The 13,372-nt window shown below is 29.5% G+C and overlaps 1 protein-coding gene across 1 annotated transcript in view; it reads right to left on the minus strand.

Moving 5' to 3' along the window:
* LOC126780777 (tetratricopeptide repeat protein 39B-like) overlaps window positions 1-13,372 on the minus strand; it is a 35,809-nt gene that overhangs the window by 18,312 nt on the left and 4,125 nt on the right. The window lies entirely within an intron of this gene.

Genomic DNA, 13,372 nt, shown 5'->3' on the forward strand with positions numbered 1-13,372 from the left:
CTAAATTAATGAATGAAGCATATTTTTAAGTCGTAAAGCATAATTGGGTTAAAAATATTAATTATGGAGAATTTACTATATTCAAGCACATATTTATGTACAAGTCATCACTCATCCTTTATTCTACGTCCAAATATTTATATTCGATATTGCCGTTTCCCAAATTGAAAGTTGATTAAATTAGTGTAATGTCAGTACAAGCGACGTAACAACATATTCATTATCATGTTTGGCGTCTTATTACCGGTTCAAAAAAATGTTGATATTAATTAAAGATCAATAAATTTATTAAAAACTTAAAGTTCGAGCAAGTCACGAATTCAGCATATGTATTGAAACCTAAAGAACTTGAAAGACCGTGGTTGAAGGAACAGAAATGAGGTAGCGGTTCGAGTAAGCTTGCGGAGCTTTGCACTACTAAGACCTCCATTGTTCTGAGTTACTGTGCAGGTGCTCTGCTAATACATATTCTTGGTAAAGCATCTACTTTAAAACTAAAATACTATATAATACCTATTGTATTTGTTGTAATAAAAGTTCGGCTTATGTTTTATCTAATACGAGTACTTCAATTTTTATTTAAATACCTTAACCCTTAATAGTATTATTTACATTTAGAATTACTTTAACATTGGTTTTTTCAATAAAGATTTGTTTCAGCTTGCCTTTCGATCCAAGTTTTATCGTTTGTTTATTATATATTTACACAATTACATTTTTGTTATTTATCATACATAACATAATGTGATTATAATAATAATCTTTGAAACGCCTGAATTGTCTGTTGATTTTGCTCTCAGTAATATTTAACTAAGTGTTTTTAAACGTGATTTTTTCTTTAATACGTCATATACAAATATTACATCTGTTTTGCTGATGTTCAGTTGGTTATAGTTATTTGTAGAGTATGCTAAAAGGTACTTATTTATTGGAAATATAATATATATAATAGCGAATGTGAGAGCAGATGGATGGATCTTTGTTACTCTTTCACGCAAAAAATTCTGGATATGGATGAAATTCGGAATAGCGAGAGTTTATAACCCCTACCTAATGTCTCTCCCATTTACAAGAGGGCGTAACCGCCGGTGGAAGCTAGTTATTATAAATGCGGAAGTGAGCTTATTTATTAGGCTTTCACGTTCTAACTACTCAATCATTCATCATGAAATTTTGCACACAAGTTGTCATAGGCTGTGACGTACGGTACTTAATATCCTCACCCTCCCGCAAGCAGGCAAAGCCGTTGGTAAATAGTATATAATAAATAAGGCTTTGTTTTGCATTGTAAGTAACGTAACAGAGAGTAAATGCCTCAAAGGCCTAATCCCTTTTTTAAGGATATGGCTTAGAGCTTATTTCAGAACGCTTGTCCACTGGAAGTTTGTGAATAAATGGCATTTTATGGTATTCATGTAGGTTTCCTTACGATGTTTTCCTTTTCCATCGAGCACCGAAATATAATGACAAGATCATGAAAATTTATTAGTCCGGATTTGAAATATTCTATCCGTTTAGCCATCTCGACTATCTTTTTATTAATAAGGTGATTTATTTGATTTTGTTATTTATCTTGTAATATTATACATATAACAAACATAAATTAAAAAATATATTGTAATATCTAAAACAAAATACAAAATCACACAACTAAAGATATAATATAGAATATTTTATATATATAACATAGAATATGAAATAAACGAATTAATTCTAATATGATTACTTATTGTAACTTTATGGCAAAATATAATGTATCTTTAGCTTAGATTGATAAAATTATCAATAAAATGATAAAATAACTGGTAGTACATTCGCATTGCATGATTCGCTTGCGGTCACTAGAATCGAGCGTACAAAGGTATATCACTTTATATAATGTTAATTCCGTTACAAATATTTAAAAAAAACATTATATATCATTAGGGAATTTACTTTTGGTTAGAAAACCTTCGTTTAAAGCATTTTGAATGTCAAATAGGTATATTTTGATAAATTCATTATTTATTGCATACTACCGCGCTCTTGTGTTCTCTTTATAAACGCTGTATACAGTTTGGTTTTTATAGTAATGAAAATTCAAGTTAATGTATTGATAACTCGAAATTATCACTTTGATTCTACAAAGAAATTAAAAAGCAGCATCTTAATAGACATTCTTAGTAATTTTTTACATTATATATATAATATATTTCAAAATACTTTATTTGAGATCAGAGGAGAGTTAATTTTATTCGTGATGTAAATTAAGGAATTAAGTTGATCCCTGAATTACTTTGTCACGTTATTTTAATTTTAGTCGCCATGCAGCATGCAATTAATGAATATATATGTTTTTTTAAAGATTGATTACAAATAAATAGATTTAGAAGATTTATGTTAAACTCAAGCGGCAGTAAATCTAAAAAGTCATAAAATGCAATTTCACTTAGAAAAAAATTTGTATCTCCATAATCAAATTCAACGCGAGTTAAGCCCCGGGCAAGCTTCATTTAAATATTAAATGTTCAGAAGGCTTTCAGTTGTATTTCAAACTTTTTTCAAACACGAAGAAATCATGAAAATCATATTAAGTTCATTAGTCAGTTATATAAAAGGTACGTGAAAGGTGATTAAAACGTTTTTTTTATTAAAATTGCGTTGAAAAATCGATCGTTTTCATCTTAATCTATTGCATATTGACTAAATTGAACATTATCATTTAATCTATACTTTTTAATATCAGGTGAAGTACAATAGATATGTTAAAATAATTAGAAAAAATAATTGAAACGACGCCTAAAATATAAGAACATATGCCAGAAATATTTTCGCTTTTGCAATTCGTTTTATTGTGCACTTATATAAGAAAAGCGACATAAATCAAGAAAATTAAAAAAATAAACGAAGATAATTGTTTAACATTTAGAAATAAATTATAACAAAAAATTAAGTATGTGTAAATTACTCGAAATTACTCGAAGTACAATAGACCGACGGCGGTAAAGCTGAGGTAACCTACGCTCTCGGATTCTTACTAAAGAGTTGAATATAAAGAGATATGCTTTTTCTATAAAAACTAATTCATAAATATAAATTGTCTTATAGTCGCAAACGCCTTTTGTTTTATTGAAAGAAATTTGTTAATGATTTTTAAACCGTAAAATTTAGTATACAATGTTAAGTGTTTGAAATTTCCACAAAATTCGGAAGTAATTTACACTGTAAAATTAATTATTAGTCCTATTTATTTTAAAACATCATCACGCCTGAATAAAAAGAGAAACATTATTCATAAAATGAATCTTAAAATAAAATTTCAGTGATTCAGTCAGTCAGTTTGATTGAAAAACAACTTTCCGAACATATTATGAAAACAAATGTTATAAATAATTATAACATATTATAAATGTAATTGAAAATTTGTTTTCATCTCTTTAAATTATTTTATGATTTCTTGAGCATTTCTCCTACCGCATACGCCAAATCTAAAAAAAAATATACTTCTAATGTGTTACCAAACTTATGATGCAGCCATATCTTCAAAACCGGAGACTCGAACTGCCGCCAGGAAAGAAATGGACCGAGGAGAGTTATTAAAAAAATCATTAATACTCACATCTTCGGCTGGAAACTCCTGACGGCGGCCTTGGGTAAAACGTATGAATTTATGAAGATGAAACATTATGAAAGTTTAATCTAATAGTATTTCTTTACAAGATTTTGTCACTGGAGACAAGCGACCAAATCGTCCCGCTTCCTAGGGCCCAATGTGAGACCTAAGGCTAGACCAGGCTATTTATACTGCGTGAACGCCAAACTCACACCCTAGCTCCACCGTCCACCCACCACCCTACCGCTAGTTACAGGACCTATCAGAATTTTAATTATATATGTAAACCTAAAATTACTAAAAAAATAATATTATTCCAAATGTCTGGAATTATCATGACGTCTTACTTATAAACATGATATAACTTTCAGTTATTAAATGTAAGTACATATATATAAAAGACAGCAATAAACAATTTAAAGATATTGTTAAATTTAAGTTAAGTAGGCATATAAATATGTATTTCTTCGATATTTAATATATAGAGTGAGCATAAGGCGATTTGTTGCTTCAAAGATTCGACACTCGCTTACGATAAGAATTAAATGTTTGCATATATGTATATTTATATTCTGGTGGCTCCTTGCCTAATGAACGAGTCATTTATGTTTAGACTAAACAGTAGAAATATTTACTTAATTTTTTCTATCAGAAACATTTTGCTTATTCTATGTTTAAAAGCTCGCTTATTTATTTGAAGTCGGAGAACCCTGTCTATAAGCAGTTGTACTATTTATTCTTTTTAATTAACAACAACTTTTTATTGTTGTTTTTTTTTCAATTAATTATAATATACTAAAATATTTGGTAGCTGACAGACTATTTTGACTGACTCCGTCGCAGTTTGCTTTAATATAGCTATGATCGATATACTCAGGCCGTATTGACATATCGCTATGACCTAAAGCTGGATGGTCATGTAAAGTGCATAGCATATTAAAAAATTTAGATATCGGGTTTCCGCCTCATCTCAATGATATTGGGTGGCACGTGTATTACCAAGGGTTTGTGTAATGTAGAGTTGGATAGACAGGTACCTTTTAAACACTAATTAGATGCCATGATCAAATATAAGCATCCGGGACATTTCTTCTAATTGAATACAAATCATTTTACTAATTATTTTTGTTTATATATTTGAGTGATTTTTATTTATATATTTTGCAAACAATTATTATTATGTTGTCTGTGCCTTTTAAACTTTACACGATTAAAATATTTTTTACATCATTTGAAGATTTCGGTAATTTCAGTATTTTTTAAAATATCGTTATGGCAGAATAATATAGAAGGAAATATAAGATATAAGTAAGAGGAAAAAGACTATCTCGATTGATAAAATAAGCTTCTCCAAGGTATTATCTCCGCGGAGCCTGACAATTAGTTGATACTATAGATCCTTAATTAAGTTTCAACTAAGCTCATAATCTTCATCAGAAGTACGGAGTCGAGAGACACGTTAGTACATTAAAATTGATTTTAATACGTATTTGTTCTTGTTGTTATTACGATGTTGCTACATAAGAGTTCTTTGATCAGAGGATATTTATAAGCGACTAATTTTTATTGACTATTTTTGTAATATTTAATAATGTTTGTAAATCTACATATTTCTAATATAATTTTATAGATATAACCAATATTTTTTATTACTAATAATAACATACAAACAGACAAATTTATAGTATTGATTTGTCAAAATTTTACCGTAATAATAAATTTTATTTTTCGATGTAATTAATCTAATATCATAAGAAATGGCAAAATAAAATTAAGTTATACATAAATAAAAACGAATTACATCATCGATGCGAAGACGTGCAAATGCAATTCAATAATATTGGAAGAAATAAATAAAAAAATTTGAAGCGTCGCCGACAAGAAGGAAATGGAAAAATTACGTTTTATATGGAAAATGAATTTATTCCTTATAAACAAGTCTGAATGTGTTCCGAATGATTCATCGGCTTGTGTTATTACATTGGAAACCACAGTTACCTTAGAGACCGTCTTTCCGTTTTTCTTTAAACCACTCTCGATAAAAGTCTAATCCTGTCACAAAAACTGTATAATTAGTAGCAAGAATTTGTCATAAATTGAAATCTTCGTTATTTACTTGTTTATTATTATTGACTAATGCAATCCAATAAATATGTAGATTTTTTATTTTATTTTTAAATTATAGAGAAATTTATTTGATATATTTTCTTTTGTTGTGTGTTTATTAGTCTTTCGTAATTTGTAGATATTATAATTATTGTTATGAAACACACATTTTGACAAGCATAATTATATGCTATAATAATCTTATGTGAGAGTGGTGTTTCGTCCTACAATAAGTTGGTAATTAGTATTAGAATAATAATACCCATACTTTTATGTTAAACATCTCGATTAATCCATTTGTTATTTGTTGATAATAAATATATACTTTTGTTTAATATCTTCAACGCGATAACCCAGTAACTATGTACTGTTTATTTATTTTTTATACTTAGATAAGAAATAACATGAAGTTATGTTCAATCAATAAATGCATGTGATTGCTTTTCTTTTGCTCATATTATTGTTATATATTACATCCGATGCACTCGAGCGTAGATGCGATCCATTGTTCAATATGAGAAAAATGTTCATATTAATTTTAAAATTGTTGTTCCTCAGTGGTCAGGATTCTATTCAATTTTTAATATCATGAACAATATTGGTGATATATAAGCATCATACGAGTAAAATAATTTTCATTGTATATCTACACATTTTCTCTGAATACGTTTTTTTTTTCTTATTTCTAATTAATTATTTTAATCGTTATTATTCAACAATATAAGTTTTAGGTACAAGATTATAATTATATTCCGTTATTAATAGTTTTTTTATATTACTAAATTATATAGTAGTATAATTTTTGGGCATAGCTCCTCGTATAGTTTTGTAGTATTAATAAAAATTTTAATAAAAAGTCCAATTAAGTTATTTATTACTTTTAAGTGCGTCATTTATTAATATTGAAGCCGGTTTAATTTTATTTACAAAATAGCATATTTTTCACATTTCGTTTTAGCTACATTAAAATTGGAAATATCTAGTGCTAGTCCCAACAATATAGCAATTTCAATAAGCTTTATTAATTAACAGTTAAGGTATTTAAAGCAAATGCTGCAATTTGCAAATAAATACCAAATAGAATATTTAGAGCACAATCAGTACCTAATGGACAGATTATTAATCCATTCGTTAGTTACTGTGAAAACTTAATGATTGTCTCACGTATATTCTACTTAAGTATATCTATCTATAAATACCATTAGTATATTTTCAAACAGTCCGTGTCATTCATACAAATTATCCGACCCTATTGATGTTTTACGACTTATTTTTTTATTGTTTTTTAGAAACATCGTGTAATACATACGAAAACATTAATTCATATTTTAAAGTGTAAACGTTATGCATTATAACGTATGTTTGTCGAACTCATTAGCAATAACGGGGCATCCATTGCAGACGTATTAAATAGTAATGACACCGATAAATTCACTGTCGAGTGCATGACTTGGGAAACACCCACAAAGGGAATACACCCAAGCAGACAGACATGTATAATATACATATGTCAACCAATGTTACAACCCACGCCACGCCCAACCTGCAACACGAAGCCGTCATTTTACCCAAACGTATTTCGATATGATGTTATATTTACGTCATTATAATTAATCAAACGACTAGTTCGCAATCGCTCTTTGAACCCCTACCATATACAGCATACGAGCATGACGTCCAAATTACTATCATTATATATTTTTTCTCTCCCGTACCGCGTTTTATTTAACCGTGAAAATAACCGTACACATGCATTTATAGTACAACTGTGTTAGTAACCAAGGACACAAGGGAATATAAGATATTTTACTAAAAAAATTTAAGTCGATCACCACCCAACGATCAATTTCCCGTAAACCTTCTTAACATATATAAAAAAAACAAACAACAAGTCCGCACGAGGGATCAATTTCAAACGAAACGCTTGTCCGACACTGCATAGGATATTGTAATTAATATATTTTTGGTTTTCCCCTGTAAACTAATTAAAGTGTCAAGTCATCTTTGATGTCAAAAGCAATAGGCATGTGCAAAACAAGTCGTTAAAAGCAAATGAGATTTGTGCGCAAGGGGAGTTCCGCTTTTAAATTGTCAACTATGATCACATTATCTTTGTGTTTACTACCCTTGGTTTTGAATTAGATATCATTGCCACTTCCATATACGTATAAGATTATTATTATTATTATTATACGTATAAGATCTTAACAAAAAAATGTTAATGCAATCTCAAAAGCTTATTTAAATGTTGCTTATTTTCATTGATTTAAACGCATACAAAATGTTCGGTGATTGATTCTGTCAATAAAATTGAACTTTAAAAAAATATTTGAATATTTCGTTAAGGGAAAAATTAAGTTCAATATATTATATCTCATTTGAGCTTGAACCTGATGAGACATACGGCACAATGATTTTTTTTTTTTTGTCACTAAAACTTATTCGACTCGGCGCAACTTATTGTTCGTTAATGGTACCACGCCAGAAGTCTTCAAGAGAGCCTTAAAAAATATATATATATTTAAAATGAATATCTTATTTATACCTCTAACTTATAAATTTATTGTGGTATTTATACAGAATTCTATAAAAGAAGGTAATAACAGTAATACAATTAAAAACGTAACTCTGATAATAAAAGGTTGAACCCTAAACAGCTTTGCCATTGGCAATCGCGACAAAACCATTAAATCCAGCCAGCCTTTATAACGTGAGTGCATGTCAGTCTGTACGTCGGTACCTGGTGTAGACGGCTTTTGTAGTACTCAACGCGACAGCACTGGAACCTGTTAGAACTTGCGTCAAAAACAGACATGTCGCTTTTACCTTACTTAATAACGAACGATATAATATGGTAGAGTTCTTGAACACGGAAAAGTATTTATACTAAATATGCTTAGAAAAATAATTTAAGTTAGTGAAAAAAGCACTTTATTTTTTTTTATAATAGGTAGGCGGATGGGCAAATAAGCCTCTTGATAGTCAGTGGTCACCACCACCCATAGACATCGGCACTGTAAGAAATATTAACCGTTCCTTACATGCGCTACCAACCTTGGGTTGGTAGCGCATGTAAGGAAGTTATGTCTCTTGCCCCTATTACTGGCTCACTTACCCTATAAACCGGCACACAACAATATTATACAATATCTGATGAGTGGGTAGTTCCTACCCTGACGGGCTTGAAAAAAGCTCTACTGCCGAGTTAAAGTATCGTCTGGAGTAATTAATTATCTTCATGTAAGTTTATTCTCAATACAACATCTTATATCAGCTCAATAGCAATCGACACATGTTTTGAGTATTCGAACAAAATATCGAGAGCAATTTAAAATCGTAAACGTTCAAGAGTCGCTTCACTACAAAATCGCTGAAATGAAATTTTTGTGTAGCAGAGTTTTCTATAGAAAATATGGTGATACTAACAAGAACATTTATGGCAAAGGAATAATGATGACTCATAATTTCACATTTGACATTATAAATCTGTATTCCATATGGATATAAACCCGAAACTCACCGCAAACCACAATCGTGTAATGTCAGAAAGTGATATGCGTCATTGATTATAATAATCATAACATTTATGGGATACACACGTGTAGCACCTTAAGCCAGTTGTAAACATTACACGTGTGGAATACGACATGTGTCCTTGCAAATTGGGACTGCTGAGTTAAGCTCGGGAGTGCGCGCTTTCGTTACTTAAAGTAATATATATTTAATATAAGGTTGATATGATTTATTCGCCTTGTGTTTTTCTGAAAGAGGCAATATACTTATAAGTCTTACATATATATATATACGTTTAATCCTCTAAAACATATAATTTCGAATTAATAACAGGTATCCTTGTCAAATAAAAACAATGTTAGTTTGAAAACAGGCATATGCCTGTTTTGAGACATAACATCTTGTTCCAAAGGTTGTTGGAGCATAGGCGATGTTAGGAATGGGTAATATCGCCAATGTCTATGAACAGTGGTGACCACTTAACATTAGTTGGCCCATTTGCCCGTCCATCTACTTATACCATAATATAATAACATAAAACGTTTTGCAAAATGATATTTTCTATTTAATAATATTTTTTTGACAAGTTTGTAAGGGATTACAAATGTCTTTAAGTAACCACGCAAGTATTTTTTTTAAATATACAGGTTAGCGTTTGACTGTTATCACACCCGATGGAAAGTGAAGATTCAGTTTAAGGTTGCCTAGAAGATGCATATAGTATAGTATATATACATACAGTATATATATGTATGTATATATACTATATGTATATACATACAGTATATTTGATATCTGTATTTTGCAATCTATATAAATAAATAAATAAATATATATATATGTATAATAGAATAATCTGCAGTAATAAAACTTTTCAGTTCGCAGTTTTTTCTTCAGGCGGCAATGTTACCTATTCCGCTCGGACTTTCACTCTAAGACGACGATGGTCGACTTATACACTTTAAGCTGATTTGAAATAAAACATAACTTTACGAAATGTAGAGTTTATAAATTGCTTTGAAAGAATGTTCGACTCAAACACCCCTCTCCCTACGAACTCTCTCTATATAGTTTAATATCCAAGAAGGTGAAAATTTAATACGGTACATTTGTTTTTTTTTTTTTTGTATTCTGTATTTTTAATTTATGACTCATTATATAATTGTTATTTGTGTATTTCATATAAAATTTAAAAATTATCTTTAACAAACAACTAGGATAGCTCGGATCGAAATAATTTTAGTTTATAGACATTTAATCCTCAAAAAAGACAATACAATCACTTACATGAGAAATGTTTACAATTTAAAGAAAATATTATGTAGGTAGTTCGTCGCTCTTGTAATATCAATAATTTTATGAGAGTAATACAATATTATGTATGTTATATAATATTAATATAATTACAAAAAAAAGAGTAGTATCGTTACGAGTATAAACAAAAGAAAATAGTAATTAAAGTGGTACAATAAGTTGGTAGTAGGTGTGTACATAATTAAAAATTAAAAATAGTTCTTTATAACATGTGTTAATTTAGATTTAAACATTTGCATTGACTTACAATTTTTTATTATTGGAGGTAATTTGTTATAAATCTGCGCACCTTAGAATGTAATCATTTTTTTTACCGTAATTTAGTTAATAGATTGATAGGTAAGTATGATATTACCGGATATTACATTTTATGATTCTATTCATTGGTTGTTACCAATGCAGACAATGGAATAAAAAAAAATTAATTGTTATCAATTATAAAAAACGACCCTAGCTAGTGACACGAATAGGTTTGTATTTAAAGATTTCTTTGTGAAAAAGTTTATAAAGTGAATTGATGTGCATAATAATTTTAAATCTCTTTGCATTTATAAAAAAAAATCCCAAAATCACTAAAACCCTGAATGACCCGGTTCATATACATGAGACAAAAAATCGTTCGGAATGAAGCCTTAAAATATTTTTTTTTTCACCAACTTATTTTTCCAAGTGTCAATTTTCTAACATACTTAATATTTTTCAATATACAATATTTTAATTTCGGCTTTACTAATGAAGCTCACGTCCATTGGTTTCGAGCGTGCATTGTTACGTCACCTATTCACCTTTTAATTAATGTGGTTAGTGTAAAAAAAGTAAACATTGTTCACTGTAATATAATAAACTAGTTTCCACTCGCAGCTACTCCTGTGTATTGGTGAGGTGGTGATTATGATGTAAGTTCCTAATAACTGTGTTAGGTTCATATCACTCTTCTTCTATCAGTTAGATTATCTAACAACGATATTATATAAAAATCGAAATTTGAACTAAACAAGAGTAAGCCAGTGGTTCAAGTAATAATATACTGTTATATTATTACTTGAACCACTGGCTTAGTCTGACAAGTCCAATAAAACCATATTACGTTAACTTGAAGCTCCAAAGAATTATGAGGTAAGTTATTAGAGAGGATATTAAAGAAAATTCTTGTGAAACAGTTTTTAATAGAATGCTTTCAAAAAAACAGGTCGATAAAAAAGAAAATATTCATCAGTGTGTACAATTTTGAAACTCACTAGACGTAAAAAAATAAAGATTGGTTATTAATTCGGAAAGACCATCTTATAAAGGACCGTCATCTAGTCAGGGAAGGGTCTAAATAAAATTAGTATTACATGAGTGAAAACTTGCCTAACGAATCCGTGTGTTATGGCCAGTGATAGGGGAGGTCGATCGGTTGTCCCGACTTTTCACCCTTCCCTCACACGTGCATTAATTACACAGTATGCGAACACGACACGGTTGAATAGATTCAATTAGTTATTTCGAAATTCAAATCGATCATCATTGATGTCATTTATATTTTTAATTAAACGACGATTATAAAATCATGTCTAAAATTTGAAATTTTTTCTTTGTGTATATCAACTCAATAACTCAATATAATTTTTAATAATTTGAACATTGTTTTTTTTTTAATTATTTTTAAAATAGATAAGAACTGAAGCTAAGTGTATCTTTCAGCTCACAATTAAGTCGTAAGATCTGAAAGTTCGATAAGTTCGTGTTTTTTTTATCATTATGTGGAATTTTCTTTATTAAATGAAAGCTAGAGTTGTTTATGCATTTAATTAATTACTGTGGTTAATTATTTTTTAATTTGCTGATATTCTTTTGTTCCACTATTTTAACAAATATTCTATGGCCGATTCAATTTCATGATATCCAGTGTCCTTTGTGACGTCTCAGTCAGAGAGGACATCCAAACAACTTTCATCTTAATGATATTAGTATAAATTGCAGTTTAAATAAATTGAACTCTGACGTAAAATAATTTTACTATAGTTACTTCAATTGTTATTTTTGCTAATATCGGTTGGTAAATTTTAGTATAATCTTATCGTTTCTTCCTGAATCTGTACATAATTTAATCTAAATATTTAGTTTCGACGAAAATAGACCAGTGCGCGAAAATAAATTTGTTTAAAAATATATCTAAACTGCAACTTGGTAAAGGCCAGCAAATCAAATTCGACTGCGTGATAGATGACATTATAACGTGTCCCCCGGGCGCGGTCTGTCTCCCCACGGCACACCGCAATATATACATTGCATCCAATTAGCAAAACATCGAAAAGCAGTTATTACACAATGTGTGATGTGGTATTGCGGTAGGCTTCGTAATTAACAAGAGGTATACAAAAATTGTTTTTTTTTTATCTTTTTTTTAGGTTGCTATCAATTTTGTTAATATTAATATTATTACCCTTTCAGTCATATGTATCGTTTTGTATTTGTCTATACACATACGGTCTTACTTAGAAAAGTTACTTAGCGACTGTTTAGTTACTACTACTAACACTTTCCCGGTATGCGCCAAGAAAACCTTTGAAGGAATAGGGATACATATTACACTTTACTTTTACAAATATCGTACATAATATAAGTAAACACAAACAGAACGCGAAACTTACAGATTTTGTTTTTTATGTTTGAGGAGGTGTAACTACAGGCACAAGGGACATAACGTACTTAGTTCCCAAGATTGGTAAAATATAGGTGATATAGGGAATGGTCATATAAGCCGATATAGCCTAATGGTTAGAACGCCTGAATCTTAACCGATAATCGTGGGTCAAACCAGGGCAAGCATCACTGAATTTTTATGTGCTTAATTTGTGTTTA

Source organism: Nymphalis io, chromosome Z (genome assembly GCF_905147045.1).
Source record: "Nymphalis io chromosome Z, ilAglIoxx1.1, whole genome shotgun sequence".
In the NCBI taxonomy this organism is placed as follows: domain Eukaryota; kingdom Metazoa; phylum Arthropoda; class Insecta; order Lepidoptera; family Nymphalidae; genus Nymphalis; species Nymphalis io.